Below are 16,167 nucleotides of genomic sequence, written 5' to 3' on the forward strand. Positions count from 1 at the left end.
AGCTCCTGGGGAAAGCAGACCCTGTGTGGCCTGGCGTTTCTGCCTGTGTCTGCGCGCTCGCTCCTGCGCGAGGCCTGGACCTGTGCTGGGTGGCTGCTGCTCCGATTCAGTCCCCTGCTGTAACTCGGCTGCAGGGTATTCGCCTGGTGTGGTTTCAGTTCCCTTTTCATGGTGATATTGAGAAGAGGGCGGACCCCTTGTTCTGCCTTCCGTATCTCAATATTGGGCTGACTCAGTGATGCGGGTCCTGTTTCAAATTTCATCATCACCTGTGAGGGAGCGGACCCTGGATGGGTGTGGGTGTGGATGGAGCCAGCCAGAGACACGTCTTCCCTCTGAGGCTGTTTGCTCTAGGGAAGTGGTGGGGCATGGGGATGCTGGCACAGCCCCTTTCGCAGAGTTCGTAGCATATACGGTTAACTCCTTGAGTGCTGGTGAGGCAGAAGGCGAGTGTCCCAGGGCTGGTCTATGCATAGAAGCTGCACCGGGATAGCTCACACCTCTGGGCTGGCCTGTGTTCATGCTGTGGCAAGCAAGCCGCAGGCATCGCTTTTGGAACTCTCTACCCACATGGTGCTGGGCTGCCTGACTGCAGCCCGTCGCTGTGCAGGTTGGTGTCCCAGGATAACTCACCTGCCTCCAGGCCAGCAGCATTCTAGGCTGTTTCCGGGGTGGCTTTGGGACGCAGCCTGGAGGCTGGAGGAATGTGCACTGGAGTCATGCTCTCAGGATGGACGAGGGAACAGCAGGGGCTGCAGTCAGAGGTGATGTGGAAGGAGGTGCCATGTGCCAGGTGTAAGGGGCACTGAGAGCGCCTGTATTGCCATAATGAAAGGTTTCAGAGTAGCAGCCGTGTTAGTCTGTATCCGCAAAAAGAAGAACAGGAGGACTTGTGGCACCTTAGAGACTAACAAATTTATTAGAGCATAAGCTTTCGTGGACTACAGCCCACTTGCATCCGAAGAAGTGGGCTGTAGTCCACGAAAGCTTATGCTCTAATAAATTTGTTAGTCTCTAAGGTGCCACAAGTCCTCCTGTTCTTCTTTTTGTATTGCCATAATGGACAAGTAAGACTGTCTCCTGCCAGTGCTTGTACTGCGACAGCCCTCTCCTCCAGCCCCTAGGGGCACCTCCTTAAAACCACCGTGTGGGCCACCCCTGGGTTTGGCCTGGCACGCAGGATCGGTACCTCTCTGACTCCAGTGTCAGAGTCAGAAATCAGCAGAAGATCTCGAGTGTCAGCTGGGGGTTCCCGTGTTCCTTCAGAAGCAGGTTGGCACCTGTGGGAGAGCGGATGCCCACGGTTTGATCATGAAGAGTGATGGTAGAGTCTCTCGCCTTCCAATGCAAGTGACAGTCCCGTAGAAGAGGACAGGGTGGCGACAAGGCCATGCTAGCGGTGCCCAGGGCACTGTGGGGAAGGTTTGCTCTGCTGGTCTGGGGATGGAGCCCAGCAGCCGCCCGGGTTCTCAGCACTTGATTCGCTGCCATATCTCAATGGAGCTGCCTTGCCGAGAGCCGGGGAAGCTTTGACCCCAGATAAGCGGTGAAGTCTCTGCTCATGGGATTTCCCGGCTCTGTCTAGCTGATGCAAAATCCTTGCTCCCTGCGTTCACCACTGCATAGGTGTGACGGAGCAGTTGGTGGCTGTGCGCCGGAGAGTACAGTGAAGAAGCACCTTTGACTCAGAAATGGCTTTTGTGCTGAGCAGGAATTACTGTAGGGGCGACTTGGACGTACCTCCGAGTGATCCAGGTGGGGATCATCCCTGCAGAATTCAGCCGACCGCCAGGTTTTCCTAGACACGTTGGCGCGTACGTTCTCTCTGCGCGATAGAACTTTCCAGCTAGGGTCGGCAGAATTGGAGAGATTTTTTTATGAGTTCAGCAGATAATCCTGATGCTTATTTTTAAGAATTTTTTATTCTTCAATTTTTATCAATTTGAAATTTTCACAGTTGCAGGAAATGTTGGGGGTGTCAGACAATAATGATTTAACGACCGTCTCTAGTAAGTTCTCAACGAGCATTTTGCTTACTTTGCCTATCTGTACATTTTGATTATTACTGATGGGAGTATTTTTTCATCGGGCTGTGTGTGTACAGTGAAATCAAGGTTTACCAACATTTATTGATTAAAATCTAATCCTTCCAAGCCTATTTATAGCGTCATTGAGAGAACCCTATAGAAGTGAGCTCATTCTCTATTAAATTCTGTAGGGGTTTAGAGTGATTTCTATAGGACCCCCATTGGTTTCATTCCCATTAAATTCTTTAGGGTCTTTTAAAGGCCCTCTCTGCTTGGTGTCACTGTATTTCTGTGTTTGGTTTGAATGCCTTGGAGTACATGCACATCACAGCGTTTCGTGTGGCCCCTAGCTTCCGGAACACCCTGGGAGGGAGCTGTGGGGCCCAGCAGGCTTTAGGATCTCCAGGTGAAAAGGTGGTTGTAGAAGTGCAGCGTGTTACCCTCTAGTCTCTAGAAAGGCCCAGGTGGTGCTCGGAGCCCAGTGGCAGGAAATGTGAGTCAGACACTTGGGGGAATCCACTCAGCTGGTTTTAAAAGCCACTTTCTCAATGGGTTTGGCTTAAAGCCACAGGCAGCCAGGTGGGGGTGGGACCTGTTTGCAAGAGGGGGCAGGAGCAGGAAGTCCCAACTGGTGGGGCGCCTGTTCCAGTCCAGGGAGGGCTCAGGCCTGTCCAGCCCCATGTCCCTGACCGGTTTCTGCTGCTTTTTGCCTCTTGGCCACCCGGGGAGCCTGCCCCTTCCCAGCGCTCTGGTGCAGCAGGCTCAGTGGATGGGTGGAGGCTGGGCTGGTAGCTAGGCAGAGTGCATTGGGGGCCCCTCGGGCATACAGCTCCTTGCCTCCAAAGGACAACACTGTCCTAGCTGGATGCAGTGCCTGCTCCGGTCCTGCTGAACCAGAGCCACCTGCAGTGCTTTGCCCCAGCCACAGGCCAGTTTCCCCCAGCTTCAGCCTTTCTTCCCCTACAAGCCACGGCCTCGGTGGTGTCATTGCTGAGGCCGGACGTCATCTGGGGATCTGGGAAGCAACCGGAGCATTATTTGAATGGAGGAAAGTCACTGGAAGGAACCCCAGGTGGACAGAGACCCGAGTCCCGCGGCTCAGACCTTCGCTCATGCGGGATGCTCACTGAGTCAGACCCCAAGGGAGCCCAGCGGCGTCTATCACCTCATGGGGGTTCGGTTTATAAAACTCCTCAGGCGTGCGGAGAGAGAGGGGCCGTCACTGCCAGGGTGAGGAGAGGCGGCTCACTTCGAGGTGGTGCTGCTGGTTCAACGTAACCCTGGCCCTCCCGATTCTCTTACTGGGGGGCTTCCCTGATACCTCGCTCATCACCCTCCTGCTTCCCTGAGCTCCGTCCTGACTGCTGCCCTTGAGCCAGAGGGGGTAGCTGGATCCGGGGGATCCCTTTGCTTGGCTGGGCCAGGCTTTCGGGCTCCTCCATGGCTAGACAAAGCAACCTCGGCAGCTGTATTGTTTCCTGAGGTGGGGAGTGGATTTACAAACCCAGGGGCTTTGGTCCTGCAGCCTGGTCGCCCAGGAGCAGCCGGTGTGTTGGAAGGGCCTGAGCCGGCTCTGCCTGCCTGAAATTGACATGCTGGGGACAGCCTTGCAGCCTCTGCCCCTTGATAGAAGGTGCTTTGCCGTGCAGCGTTGGGAAACGTCATGGGGAGGCGCGTATGTGTACACAGCTTCCTGGATGATAGGGGTGAGCTGAGCTGCTGATAAAGCGGAATCCGCCCATCTAGCTGCACCAGAGAGGGGACGGGAGTGCTTGCTGCTTGCAAAACAAAATATGGTCGTTGGTGCACATTCCCCCTGCTGCAGACGCTCACGTTCGGCTTAGTCCGGGATCCAGGTTTTACCTTTTAACCGCAGGCTGGATTCCCACCCGGGCTGTACGGCTTCTTGCACTGGAATGTTATAGTCCAGCCATAACATGGTCACGGCTTGTTCTTTATTTAAACAGTTGGTTGGTAAGTTTTGCAATCTCTGCTTTCGCTCTGGCTTCTGACCTCCTTGCTGTTGTGACATGGACATTGCGGTTTGCAACATGGCTGTGTGTGTGATCGGGGGGATTGCTAAGGTTTTGTTAGACACTGTGCGGGCGGCTCGCTCTCCGAGAGTGCTCCGTGCTCCATTGTTGATGAGAAAGCCGAGTGCGGTGTACACATTCCTGTCTGCCTACTCCCCGTGCACAAACGCTGGCTCTTCCGCTTTGCCTGTTGTGTGTCATAACCCCTTACCCAGGCTGAGGACGGGTGTCCAGTGCTCGCGAGTCTCTCCCATTTGCTGTTGTTCTCTAAAACGCGGCCGTGGCATTTCTGCTGTGCGACGCGTGTGCTGGGCATGGCCTCTGCAGCCCGACGGGCCCATTAGTCACCGGTGCCTTTTCTAAGTGCTTCGAATGGGAATGCTGCTTTCCCAGGGCCAGGGGCTGCGATGCCAGGACGTTCCCTGTTTCCCAGGAGTCCCGAGGGGAAGAGAGCAGAAACTCCACATGTTTCTGGTAGCTCAGCTGGCAGTGGGGAGGAGGGGGAGGTTGTCAGATAGTTTAATCTTAGGATTGTCACCATATGGGAGAAAGCTCCTTCCCCAGGATCTGTGCTATGCCTGCCTCCCGAAGGGCGGTGTGGTCCCAGCTCCGCTCCCCCCAACCTCTCCATCTCCCTTCTGTATGGAGCGAGGAATGAGTTCCCCCTGCCTCCAGCCTGCCGCACGCCGGCCAGCTCATCACACCAGTTCTTGCTTTGAGCCTCTCGTTTTTCCGGGCTCCTCTGTTAGTCGTATTTCTAATTTTAGTCTCCATTTTTTTAAAGTCCCTTTTCCAAATCTGCTCTCCAGGGACTTTTGTTATACACGTGTCTGCCTTTAACCCCCGTCAGCAGCTGTCGGTTCAGCACAGTTGTTTGGTGTGTTCAGAAACACTCCGTTTATTTCCCAGCAGGTTTCCAAGGATCCGTTGATTTTCCATTTTCACTGAGCTTCCTTCGTTTTTGGTCCATGGTTCACACTAGCCCACTCTTCTTCCTCCCGTTTAATGGGCCTTGTGAACCATTCCTCTCGCTTTGTTTGCCATGCGGCTTGGTCAGGAGTCACTCACCGGTGGAGAAACACGGACAGAGTAGGGCTATGGAGCGTGGATTTCTGGAGTGCTTCAGAAAGCCAGAGATGTTTGGGGGTGGGGGCTGCAGGCTCTAGGGTGGCCTGGGTGGGTTCAAACTATTCTTGCGGGACGTTCTGGTCACTGAACCTTGGCCCGGGCGATTTCTGTTGTGCAGTTGCTGTTGGGGTGTGAGAGGCTGGGGGAGCCCGGGCTCATGGGGGAGACACACAGAAATGAACATGTCACATTTTTGATCAGATGAAAGAAAGCTTCATCAAAGCGCAAGCCTGTGAGCGTGATGCCAAATCCCAGAAACTTTACAGACAGAGACGCCTTCACAGCTCCTGGGCCATCCAATGTGCCAGTTCCCAGCCGCTGGCAGGGCCCCAGGGACATGCCAGAGCTGGCGTGGAGTGCAGCCGACAGTACCGAGAGGGGTGGGTGAAACTGTTCATTGCAATGTATGTCAGCAACAAAGGAGTGAATTGCGGCTCGCCTTTAACCCATCGTGGGCTAGGTGCCTGCAGTCAGAGCTGGTTTCCAGGGGTTTATTGGCAAAGGAGGGTCAGCGGGACTGTGATGGGCAGGTTCAGGCAAGGTGTAGATGTGCTGGTCACTAGTCTGGAGTTGGCACGCGGGTGCCCACCTGGCTTGCGGGTGCTGGTCTGTTCAGTGCAAAGGGTTTGTCGCTGTTGGCGTTGGCATCCTGGAAGAGACTGTGCCTGCCCTTGCCCATGAAGGGTTTAATTGAGAGTGGCCCCAAACTCCTTGCAGACAAGGCCTGGTTGGTTTGAGACATAGGTATGGCTTTGCAATGCCCCGGGCTTGGCTGAGACCTGGAAAAAAATGAGGTGGCTGCTTCCCAGGTCAGACATGGACCCTTTCCCGTCTCCCTTTATTCCTCCCCAGGTCAGATATGGACCCTTCCCCGTCTCCCCTTTTTGTCTCTAGTTGAAGCAGAAGGCAAACCTAGCTCTGTTTGTCGGGACTCGGGCTGTGCATCTGCGCCATGCAGAGCGGCCCTGCGAAGGCCCAGTTACTGGCAGTGGTATCGGGCTGCATTAGGGTTAGTTGCTGATGGACTGACGTACCCGAGTCCCCTCCCCGGGGTGTGGTCAGTGCCACTGTCGGAGCAAGTCACGTTCTCGCGCTAAGGTGAGCGCCGGTTTCGCACTCGCTCTGAGGTGCTGGGAGTTTGTCAGCTACGCGGGGACGGCTTGGCTGCTCCAGAGACTCAGACAACCAATGGGGTTTTATTTCATTATTTTGGGGGGTGGCCTCTCCATAATGTAACCTCCAAAGCTGGGGGCAGCTTTGCACAGAACAGTTTTCCATTGAAAAATGCAGGTTTGTCAAAATCAAAACGTCTAGTGGGACTGTTTCAATGTCAATTAAAATGTTGATGGAAAAAGTCCAAATGAAACGTGATTTTTATATTAAAGTAGTAATGTTAATACAATGTTTATATAATACTCAATATTAGGAACATATTGCATTGTATTTCATATTTTAATACAATGTAAAAGTCAAAATGATAAAGTGGAAACAAAATATTTCAGTGGTCCCAAATCAAAACAATTGTTACATTTCGTTTTGCAGGAAATTTTGAGATTTCAGCTTTTTCTTTTCAATCCAGAATGGTTTTATCCCAAAATGTCAGAATTTCCCCCGGAATAGAAATCCCAGCTCCTGAACTCTAGTCAAATCCAAAACTCCTCCCCGCATCTCAGCCCAGAGGAGAGTCTGTTTTCCTTCCCTCCCCTGTCTGATCTGACCACCCCTTTCACTGGGTTTTCAGGCAGCTTCTCTCCCCACACAGTTGGGGGATCCCGTGGGGTGAGGTCGAAGTCTCCTGTAGTGCACTCCGGGCCCAGAAGAGCAGAGAACGTCAAGAAATCCCAGTGGAGCCGGGCTCTGCCAGTTTGTATGAGGCCTTTCCCCAGGTTACTATCCCTTGGTTCATTTCACTGGGCTGCTCTGTTGCTTCTCCGGAGCTTGGCGCTTGCCTGCCGGAGCCTGGCTTGCCCACGCCGCTGCTCGGTGCCAGAGCCCAGCTAGCCCATGCAGCTGCGCGGAGCCTGGTGCCCGGTGCTGGAGAACGGAGACTGTTGCTGCCCGGAGGCCCTGGGCGTCAGGTACCTTTCTCTTAACTGGATACACATCGGCCACAAATCCTCAGGCGAAAGAAGCCGGTTGGTCTGTGTTTCTCCTTCAGGAGTCTCTCTGGAAAGCCCCGCTGCTTTGCTCCTTGGCTGGGGAGGCAGAGCTGCTGTGGCCATGCCAGCGGAGGAGAGCCCAAAAGCTCTGGTTTGGGACCCACGAAGGTTCAGAGAGCAGCATGTGGGCTGGTTCACCCCCCTAGCTAGCTGATCGGCACCGTAGCAGCTGTTGCTCTTTGGAGGGCATGGAATGCAGGATATCTTCACTCTAGACCTTCAGAGTGGGGGAGAGGGCTGCCCTGCCCAACAACTGGCTGACTGCAGCAAAAAATATTAACGGGCAAACTTAGGTGCTGGTTGTCTGAGCCTCTGCGTTGCTTGCCCATCTTGTGTCCCTGTGAAGTGTAGCCTTGTGCAGGAGGTGTTCTGGGAAGTGGATGTGCAGCACAGACCTCTTGCTTTCTGAATACCAAGATGGCTTTGATCCTGGATGTGTGGTCAGTACATCTGTAATAGGAAATCCTGCGCAAGGATGGGCTCTGAATAGAGCATCAGATCTCAGAGGTGGCCTTTACTGAAAGGATGGTTGCGGAACAGTAACGTCTTAGGGATGGCGGGGCCGAGCTGGCCTGGGAGTCAGGAGGGCCCATTGTGTGATGCTGGGGGAGTCTCTGCACCCCAGTTACCCCATCGGTGGAATCACTAGCCTCCTCTGTGAGGTGCTTGGAGATCTCTGGGTGCAGAGCACGGTCAGGGTTGTGCAGCAGTGTGATCTGGAGAAATGTCGGTGCTGGGGTTATGAGCTGACGGGCTTGCGTTGCCGTGTGTTAGCCAGTGTGTGGCAGATGCACACGTGTGGAAACGTGTTGTGTAACTGATCTCACTTCTCAGCTCTTCCCAAAAATATTTGATCTAGGGCTGGCAAGTGATTACAAAAATTAATCACGCTGTTAAACAATAACAGAATACCATTTATTTAAATATTTGTGGATGTTTTCTACATTTTCAAATATATTGATTTCAATTACAACACAGAATACAAAGTGTACAGTGCTCACTTTATATTTATTTTTGATTACAAGTACTTGCACTGTAAAAAACAATAGAAATAGCACCTAATTCACCTAATACAAATACGGTAGTGCAATCTCTTTATCATGAAAGTTGAACTTACAAATGTAGAATTATGTACAAAAAAATAACTGCGTTCAAAAATAAAACAATGTAAAACTTTAGAGCCTACAAGTCCACTCAGTCCTACTTCAGCCAATCAAGTTTGTTTACATTTGCAAGAGATAACGCTGCCCGCTTCTTGTTTACAACATCACCTGAAAATGAGAACAGGCGTTCACATGGCACTGTTGTAATTGGCGTTGCAAGATATTTACTTGCCAGACGCACTAAAGATTCATATGTCCCTTCGTGCTTCAACCATCATTCCAGAGGACATGCATCCATGCTGATGACGGGTTCTGCTCGATAACGATCCAAAGCAGAGCGGACTGACACATGTTCATCATCTGAGTCAGATGCCACGAGCAGAAGGTTGATGTTCTTTTTTGATGGTCCGGTTCTGTAGTTTCCGCAGAACTAAATGTTGCTCTTTTAAGACTTCTGAAAGCATTCTCCACACCTCGTCCCTCTCAGATTTTGGAAGGCACTTCAGATTCTTAAACCTTGGGTCGAGTGCTGTAGCTATTTTTAGAAATCTCACATCGGTACCTTCTTTGTGCTTTGTCAAATCTGCAGTGACAGTGTTCGTAAATCAAATAACATGTGCTGGGTCATCATCTGATACTGTTATAACATGAAATATATGGCAGAATGCGTGTAAAACAGAGCAGGGGACATACAATTCTCCCCTAAGGAATTCAGTCACAAATGTAATTAACGCACTATTTTTTTAACAAGCATCATCAGCATGGAAGCACACATCACACTACCTCTGGAATGGTGGCCGATGCATGAAGGGGAATATGAATGTTTAGCATATCTGGCACGTAAATACCTTGCAATGCCGGCTACAAAAGTGCCATGTGAACACCTGTTCTCACTTTCTGGGGACATTGTAAATAAGAAGTGGGCAGCATTATCTCCTGTAAATGTAAACAAACTTGTTTGTCTGAGCGATTGGCTGAACAAGAAGTAGGACTGAGTGGACCTGTAGGCTCTAAAGTTCCAAATTTTTTTGTTTTTGAGTGCAGTTATGTAACAAAAAAAATCTACATTTGTAAATTGCACTTTCACGATAAAGAGATTGCACTACAGTACTTGTCTGAGGTGAACTGAAAAATACTATTTCTTTTGTTTATTATTTTTAAAGTGCAAATATTTGTAATAAAAAGTAATAGAAAGTGAGCACTGTACACTTTGTATTCTGTGTTGTAATAGAAATCAATATATTTTAAAATGTAGAAAAACATTCACAATATTTAATAAATTGGTATTCTGTTGTTTAACAGTGTGATTAATCGCTATTAATTTTTTTAATCACAGTTAATTTTTTTGAGTTAATCATGTGAGTTCATTGTGATTAATTGATAGCCCTCATTTGATCTCTACTTCATAAGGCTCCTGATGGAACGGGGCTGCAGTGTCCAGGAGACTTATTAGTCTAGGCTTCCAGGAGCGGATTTCCTTTGGCAAAAGTCACTCAGGCCGTGTCTAGACACCCAGCTTCCACTGATTTAACTGAAATGGATCACAAACTGGTTTAGTGACATGGGTGAAATACCCTAATTCTGGCTTTTAATTTTCTGCCTTTGACTCTCTTTAATTCAGCTTAAGAGAGCATCTGCTTAAGCTAACTCAGTGTCAGGCATGCTGAAATCAGTGTACAAGTGTCCATAAAAGGGGATTGGTCACACCAGTTTTCACACCAATTCAGTTAAATAGTGCAACAGGACAAGGGTTTCGTCTTTATCCCAGCACGAGTAGAAACTTTGCTTTAAAACGTGTCTTTACAAATTGTGTTTCCTGGAGGGTGAAGGAAAAATACAGTTTGTTCTCTGACGGAGGCTGGAGCATCGTGAAAAGATGGGAAATCTCTCCCGAGACGGAGCGCTGTTTGCTTTTAGCGAGGCCTTGTCGATCCTGATGTGTATGGGAGCAGCCAGAGGCCCGCTGTCTGGGCGCTGCACAAACATGCCCCAAGGAGCTGGCACTTCTCAAGGGGGTTTTGGTCACAACAGACATTTTAAAACAAGTGTTTAATAGTCATTCCTCTGAGTCCATAAAGCATGAGTAGTGACCGATTGCTGCCTGGATCGGGGGTGTCCGTCTGTCCGGCTGGCTGGCTCTGCTGCCCCCTGCTGGCACGGATGAGCCCTGCCTTCTGTGTGTAACTTTTTGCAGGTTAAAATGAGTGGCTGATCGAACTGCCTAGTGCCAGCTGTCCTGTAGGCAGGACTCCTGAAAACTCCCCGCGCATCTGCTGGTGCCCCTCAGTCCTGACCCACAGCCCCCCAATGCTCTTCTAGCCCTGGGTCGCTCCCCTCCCGCTCTGACCCTGCCTATCCCTCATTCTTGACGGGCAGTGCCTGGGCCCCAGTCGTGGCTCTGTCGATGGACCTCGGTCCTGTCCCCCCCTCACCCTCCCCAGCTGGTTCAGGCCTGACCGCTCTCGACTGGGCTGCCAGGCACGGCTGTTCCTGGATGTGGACAATGGCCCTGAAATTACTTTGATTGAGCTTCCCTGCTCCCATGGTGAGCCCCCGTTTTCCCCTTCAGGCCAGGACTCCAGAGGAGAAGAGAAAGGGCGCTTGCTGTATAGCCCAGCCCCCTGCCGATCAGTGTGAATGCAGGGTGTGACGAACTGGGACTGTTCTTGCTGGGGTGTGTGAATGCTGACAGGGGAGTGTGACTAGGATGGTCTGCATCGGGGGATGGGAGCCGGCCCAAGGGAACATACCTGAGCTTGTAACATGAGAACCCAGGAGGGGGTTGGAGGTCAGATGACTCCGGGGCCCGGGAAACTGAACAAAGGCTGTGGGAGGGGTCGCTGAAGGCAGAGTGCTGGAAGCAGGCTGGAAGGAGGCTGGAGAGATGGCTGGGAGGCAGAGATGGCTCTGACCCCCAAAGGGGGGGGCTGGGATGCCCTGGGACCCCAAGCTGGACCTAACTGAGGGGGGCCCTGTTGTCTGTGCCTGCAAGACCAGTCTTGGACTGTGTTCCTGTCATCCAAATAAACCTTCTGCTTTACTGGCTGGCTGAGAGTCATGGTGAATCGCAGGAAGCCGGGGGTGCAGGGCCCTGAGTTCCCCAATACTCCGTGACACCCGGTTATAGTCTTGGCTTTCACAACATCCTCTGGCACGGAGTTCCACAGACTGACTGCATTGTGTGAAAAAATACTTCCTTTTGTTTGTTTTAAACCTGCTGTCTGTTAATTTCATTGGGTGATCCCTAGTTCTTGTGTTATGAGAAGGAGTAAATAACACTTCCTTATTTACCGTCTCCACACCAGTCATGCTGGCCCTGCAGAGGATAAAGAATTGCCCCATCAGAAGCTCTTTACGAGGATTTCTCTTATTTTCCTCTTGTTTCTCCTGCCATTTGGATTCTCTCCACAGGTTTTTCTGAGGGCTTGTCTACATGGGGTGTTATTCCGCAAGAGCTAGACTCCAGATGGACTTTCATGTGCAGACCAGCCCTGAGTGAGATGTCGGTATTTGGGCAGCGTTGTTATGTGCCGGCAAAGAATGTAAAGGTCCAGGTTGGTTCAGGGTCTTGCCTCTGAACTTTCAATTCATACGTGGCTCTTCAGAAATTTCAGGCAGGGAGCCAGTCCCCTCTCCGGCGTGAGTCTGCTCCTGTGTGTTTCTGGCTGATACACTATCAGGGAGGGCAAGTGTATGTCGAGTGTGAGCTCTGAGATCCAGTCAATCTTTATTCCACTGCTTGGTCCCTGAGTGGCGGGTGGCAGAGTAGGACATGGGGTTACATATCGCCAATGTGATTACTGTGTGCCTGAACTATTGTGTTTCCATGGCAACTTTCATCCTGAAAGATCCCCAAGCACATCGCAGAGTGTACGGAGTGACTGGTCTCCTCGGAGATGCAGCCAGCTCAGGGGCAGAGCACAGCAGCGTTTTAGCAGTACAATGCAAGAGTGTCAAGACCGGAAGCGAGGAGCTTGGGTGCAGTGGTAGTGGGGGACTTCCGGGAAGCAGAGCATGGATGATGGGAGTTGGAAGGGCACTCGAGTTAAGAGTGAAAAGTACAGTGAATGCTCAGAACGCATCTTTCCCACCTCCAACATCTCTCCCCCTCCGCTCCTCCAGGTGCCACGTTTGCGTCACGAGTGACTGAGAGGAGAGCGCCTCCTGCTGGAGCGTTCATGTGGCAGCACCAGGTTTCTCTTGGGCTCTATCCAGCCACTCTGCTGCGTTGGTGACCCCCCCAAGCGTCGAGCCCGTGGGGGCTCTCGACCGTTGGGTTTCAAAGGCTTTGTCTGTAGCTGGGCCCTTCGCCTTTGCTCTCAAGAGGAAATATTTTATTTCCACAACTGATACTGTCTCTCTTCTGTGAGTGCGGAGCAGGCCTTGACGTTCCCCTCCCTCGCTCGCCTGGCACAGATCGTTCCAGTGTGGGCTGTCAGGGGGAGCGCGGGCTGGCCTGCGCGGAGCAGCTGGTTCTTTGTCTCCAGCTGCAGCGAAAGACTGGCAGGGCGAACGCCGTGCTCTTCTGCAAGAGAAGAACAAAAGCCTGTTGATGCACCGAACCTTTAGAGCAGCCTGTCTCCCCAGCACAGCTGGTGCCAGCTCCGCCTGAAACAAATGCACTGGAAACCACAGGCAGACGTGAAGCGACCCAACCACACAGTCGGTTCCAAAGCGAAGGGCTTGCAGGCAGCATGGAGGAGAGGTGCGGCGTTCACATCTCCAGCTCTCCTGCCTGCCATGTCCCTGGGCCCTGGCAGGGTTTACCGGCTCTGCTGGTGAGCTTCCTAAAGCTCCAGCCTCTGGAATCCTGAGATTGTGTGAGAATCTGTCTGAAGGGAAAGGAAGTTTGTAGCCTGGTGGTTTCAGAGAAAGGCTCGGGACATGGTGCCTGCTGGCTTTATCCTCAGAAGGCAAAGAAAGGAACCCAAGATCTGTGTAGGGCTTGCCTCGAGATTTGTGAATGCTTGGGTTGGCCATGCTGCTTAGAGAGCAGTCCCCTGGCCAGTGGGCTCTGGGCTCTCATCCCTCCTCGCCCATGGGCCCTGCCCCTTTATGGGCTGGAGGGGCCCCTGCTGAGCTCTTCAGGCACCGGTGGTGAGCCCAGCCTCCCAGAACTTCACGCCAGGTGCTGCTTCCGAAGCGTGCCTGGGACCGGGCTAGTGGCTGAACGGTGCCAAGCAGTGAGTGCACAAGTGATAAAATGGAGGCGAAGGTGCCAGCTGCTGGGTAAAGTCTGGGGCTGCTTCCTTGCCTGACCCTGTGCTAAGGGCAGTGACCTCGGGGGAGGGAGCCCAGGCGCCAGCGCAGGCTGTGCAGTGGTCACTGCAAAGCGGGAGAGCCCAGGCGTGCCAGGCGTGGGCTGTGCAGTGGTCATGGAGAAGCGGGAGAGGCCAGGCGTGCCAGGCGTGGGCTGTGCAGTGGTCATGGAGAAGCGGGAGAGGCCAGGCGTGCCAGGCGTGGGCTGTGCAGTGGTCACTGCGAAGCGGGAGAGGCCAGACGTGGGCTGTGTAGTGGTCATGGAGAAGCGGGAGAGGCCAGGCGTGCGAGGCGTGGGCTGTGCAGTGGTCATGGAGAAGCGGGAGAGGCCAGGCGTGCGAGGCGTGGGCTGTGCAGTGGTCATGGAGAAGCGGGAGAGCCCAGGCGTGCGAGGCGTGGGCTGTGCAGTGGTCATGGAGAAGCGGGAGAGCCCAGGCGTGCGAGGCGTGGGCTGTGCAGTGGTCATGGAGAAGCGGGAGAGCCCAGGCGTGCGAGGCGTGGGCTGTGCAGTGGTCATGGAGAAGCGGGAGAAGCCAGGTGTGGGCTGTGGAGCACTGCGAAGTACAGGATGGCCCTGCTGGAAGAGGGACATTTTCACGTGGCCTGATGGCAGGAAACATGCTTCCAGGGAAGGCATCACCCATCCCCTCCTCGGAGCCGCTTCCCCGGCACAGCCAAGGGTGCTGTGTGTTCTGTGCCTTTCGTGAAATGCCTCCCGTTCTCCCCTGCTGTCTCCCTACCCCCCATGGCAGGCATTTCAGCTCCTTGGGCAGGTCTCTCTCTCCTGGCATTGCCAGGTGTCCAGGGCACGTCTGGGCCCTGTAATCCCAAAACAGCAGTGAGTGCTGGGGGAGTAGGGGGGTCACAGCTCGTGTTGTGGCCCACTGAGTACATGTGATCTGTCAGGCCTGAGGTCAGCCTCCTTCCCTTTCTTCTGTGCCCTGTTGACGAGCAGGAGCAGCCAGGCATGGAGACCCCCAGGTGCAAACACCCACCCGAGGCCCTGCAGTGCCCTGCTGGTTTTCTGGCCTGTCTTCAGCTGAGTGAGACACTTGTGCTGCTGCTGGCCCCACGCGGCCTCGCGCTGGCGCTCCCAGTGAGCGTGGCTGGATCTGCGCACGGCCGCGCGCTCGCTGCAGCGGCGGGGAGGAAGCTGCCAGGAGCCCAGCGCTTGCTGTTTGGTCTGCGAGAGGCAGCTGACATTTTGGAAGGAAATAGCTGCTGTTGGCTCCTTCCTGTAGCAGGGCAGCCCGTGGAGCAGCAGCGCTGGGCTGTCCCTGCGGGCGCAAACCCTTTGCCAAGAGGCAGGATCCCCCTCGGTGCCCAGGGTCGGGGTGCCCAGGTGGCTGGCAAGGCGCTGCCAGGGCGGTGCATGGGGCAGGGCAGAGCGAGGAGAACACCTGTTCCTGCCGTGAGTATCCCCTGCACTCGGGGAAGGGACCAGCAGCTTCTGACCCGGCGCCGAGAGAGAGATTTGTCGCTAGGGCCACCGCTCCGTGCTGGAAGGAGTGTTTGCTGCCGGCCCCCCGGCTCTCCAGCAAAAGCTTCCTGGGGCATTGGCGAGATGCCAGCGTGGGAAGGTTCTGGGTCTGTATGGCACTCAGCTCTGCACAGAACCTTTCCTGCCCCCCATGCTCGCAGCCCCCACTGCTTAGCAGGAGCTCGGGAGTCGCCAGATGTGGCGTGAGGCTCAGAGCTGCCTCGTTGGGGTGTGCGGGGAAGTGCTGTGCCCTGGGGCCCCAGAACAGCTGAGGCTGAGATAGGGTTCGGCTGGGGTCCAAGGGGTCGTAGCCCTCCCTGTTCACAACGTTATGAAATATTTGTTCCCCTCGTAGGTACTTACACCCTTGAACCGTCTCTGTGTTAAGCTAACTAGACTGCGCTCCGAGTCTGTCACTGCAAGGCAGGTTTCTAAACCTTTCATCGTTCTCGGGCCTCTTCTCTGACCTTTCTCCAATTTACCAACATCCTGCTGGCACCAGACTGAGCACAGGATTCCAGCCAGGCCAAACACGGAGGTAAAATAACCTCTCTGCTCGTGCTCAAGAGTCCCTGTTTCTGTAGCCCGGGATCACATCAGCTCTTCTGGCCTCAGCGTCAGGCCGGGCGCTCATGTTCTGCTGATTATCCCCCACAGCCCCCACATTGTTTCCGGAGTCCCTGCTTCCCAGGGGAGAGTCCCCCTCCTGGAAGTACGGCCTACCTGTAAATGGGGTGCGGGAGATTGGGGCCAGGAGAGATGGGGCCTGAGGGTTGGGAACTGGGAACCAGGGAGGGAAATAATGGGGTTACTGGTTCAGCAAGGAGTCTGGACTGAGAACTAGTGAGGCAGGAGGAAGGAGGCAAGGGAGACCGATCTAAGGAACCTGGGCATGGGGGGGAGAACTAGGACTGGCTGGGCAAAGAGGCTGGAAAGGCACCGATATTGGACAAGGAGATCAGGGAGGGAGCCTGGGAC

At 53.6% G+C, this 16,167-nt stretch overlaps 1 protein-coding gene across 6 annotated transcripts in view; it reads left to right on the forward strand.

Annotated features, from left to right (window-relative positions):
* The window catches only part of LOC101951134 (signal transducer and activator of transcription 5B), a 64,506-nt gene that overhangs the window by 34,168 nt on the left and 14,171 nt on the right, over positions 1–16,167 (forward strand). Inside the window, exon 1 of one of the 6 annotated variants that reach the window (XM_065577867.1) lies at positions 1,059–4,001. The exons of 4 other annotated variants lie outside the window; for them this stretch is intronic. The gene's annotated coding sequence lies outside the window, so the exon portion shown is untranslated. Of the gene's footprint in view, positions 1–1,058; positions 4,002–11,485; positions 15,121–16,167 lie in introns of those variants that run through there. One more of the 6 variants, XM_065577871.1, reaches the window with a different exon arrangement.

The sequence above is a fragment of the Chrysemys picta genome, chromosome 24, assembly GCF_011386835.1.
Source record: "Chrysemys picta bellii isolate R12L10 chromosome 24, ASM1138683v2, whole genome shotgun sequence".
Classification (NCBI taxonomy): Eukaryota; Metazoa; Chordata; order Testudines; family Emydidae; genus Chrysemys; species Chrysemys picta.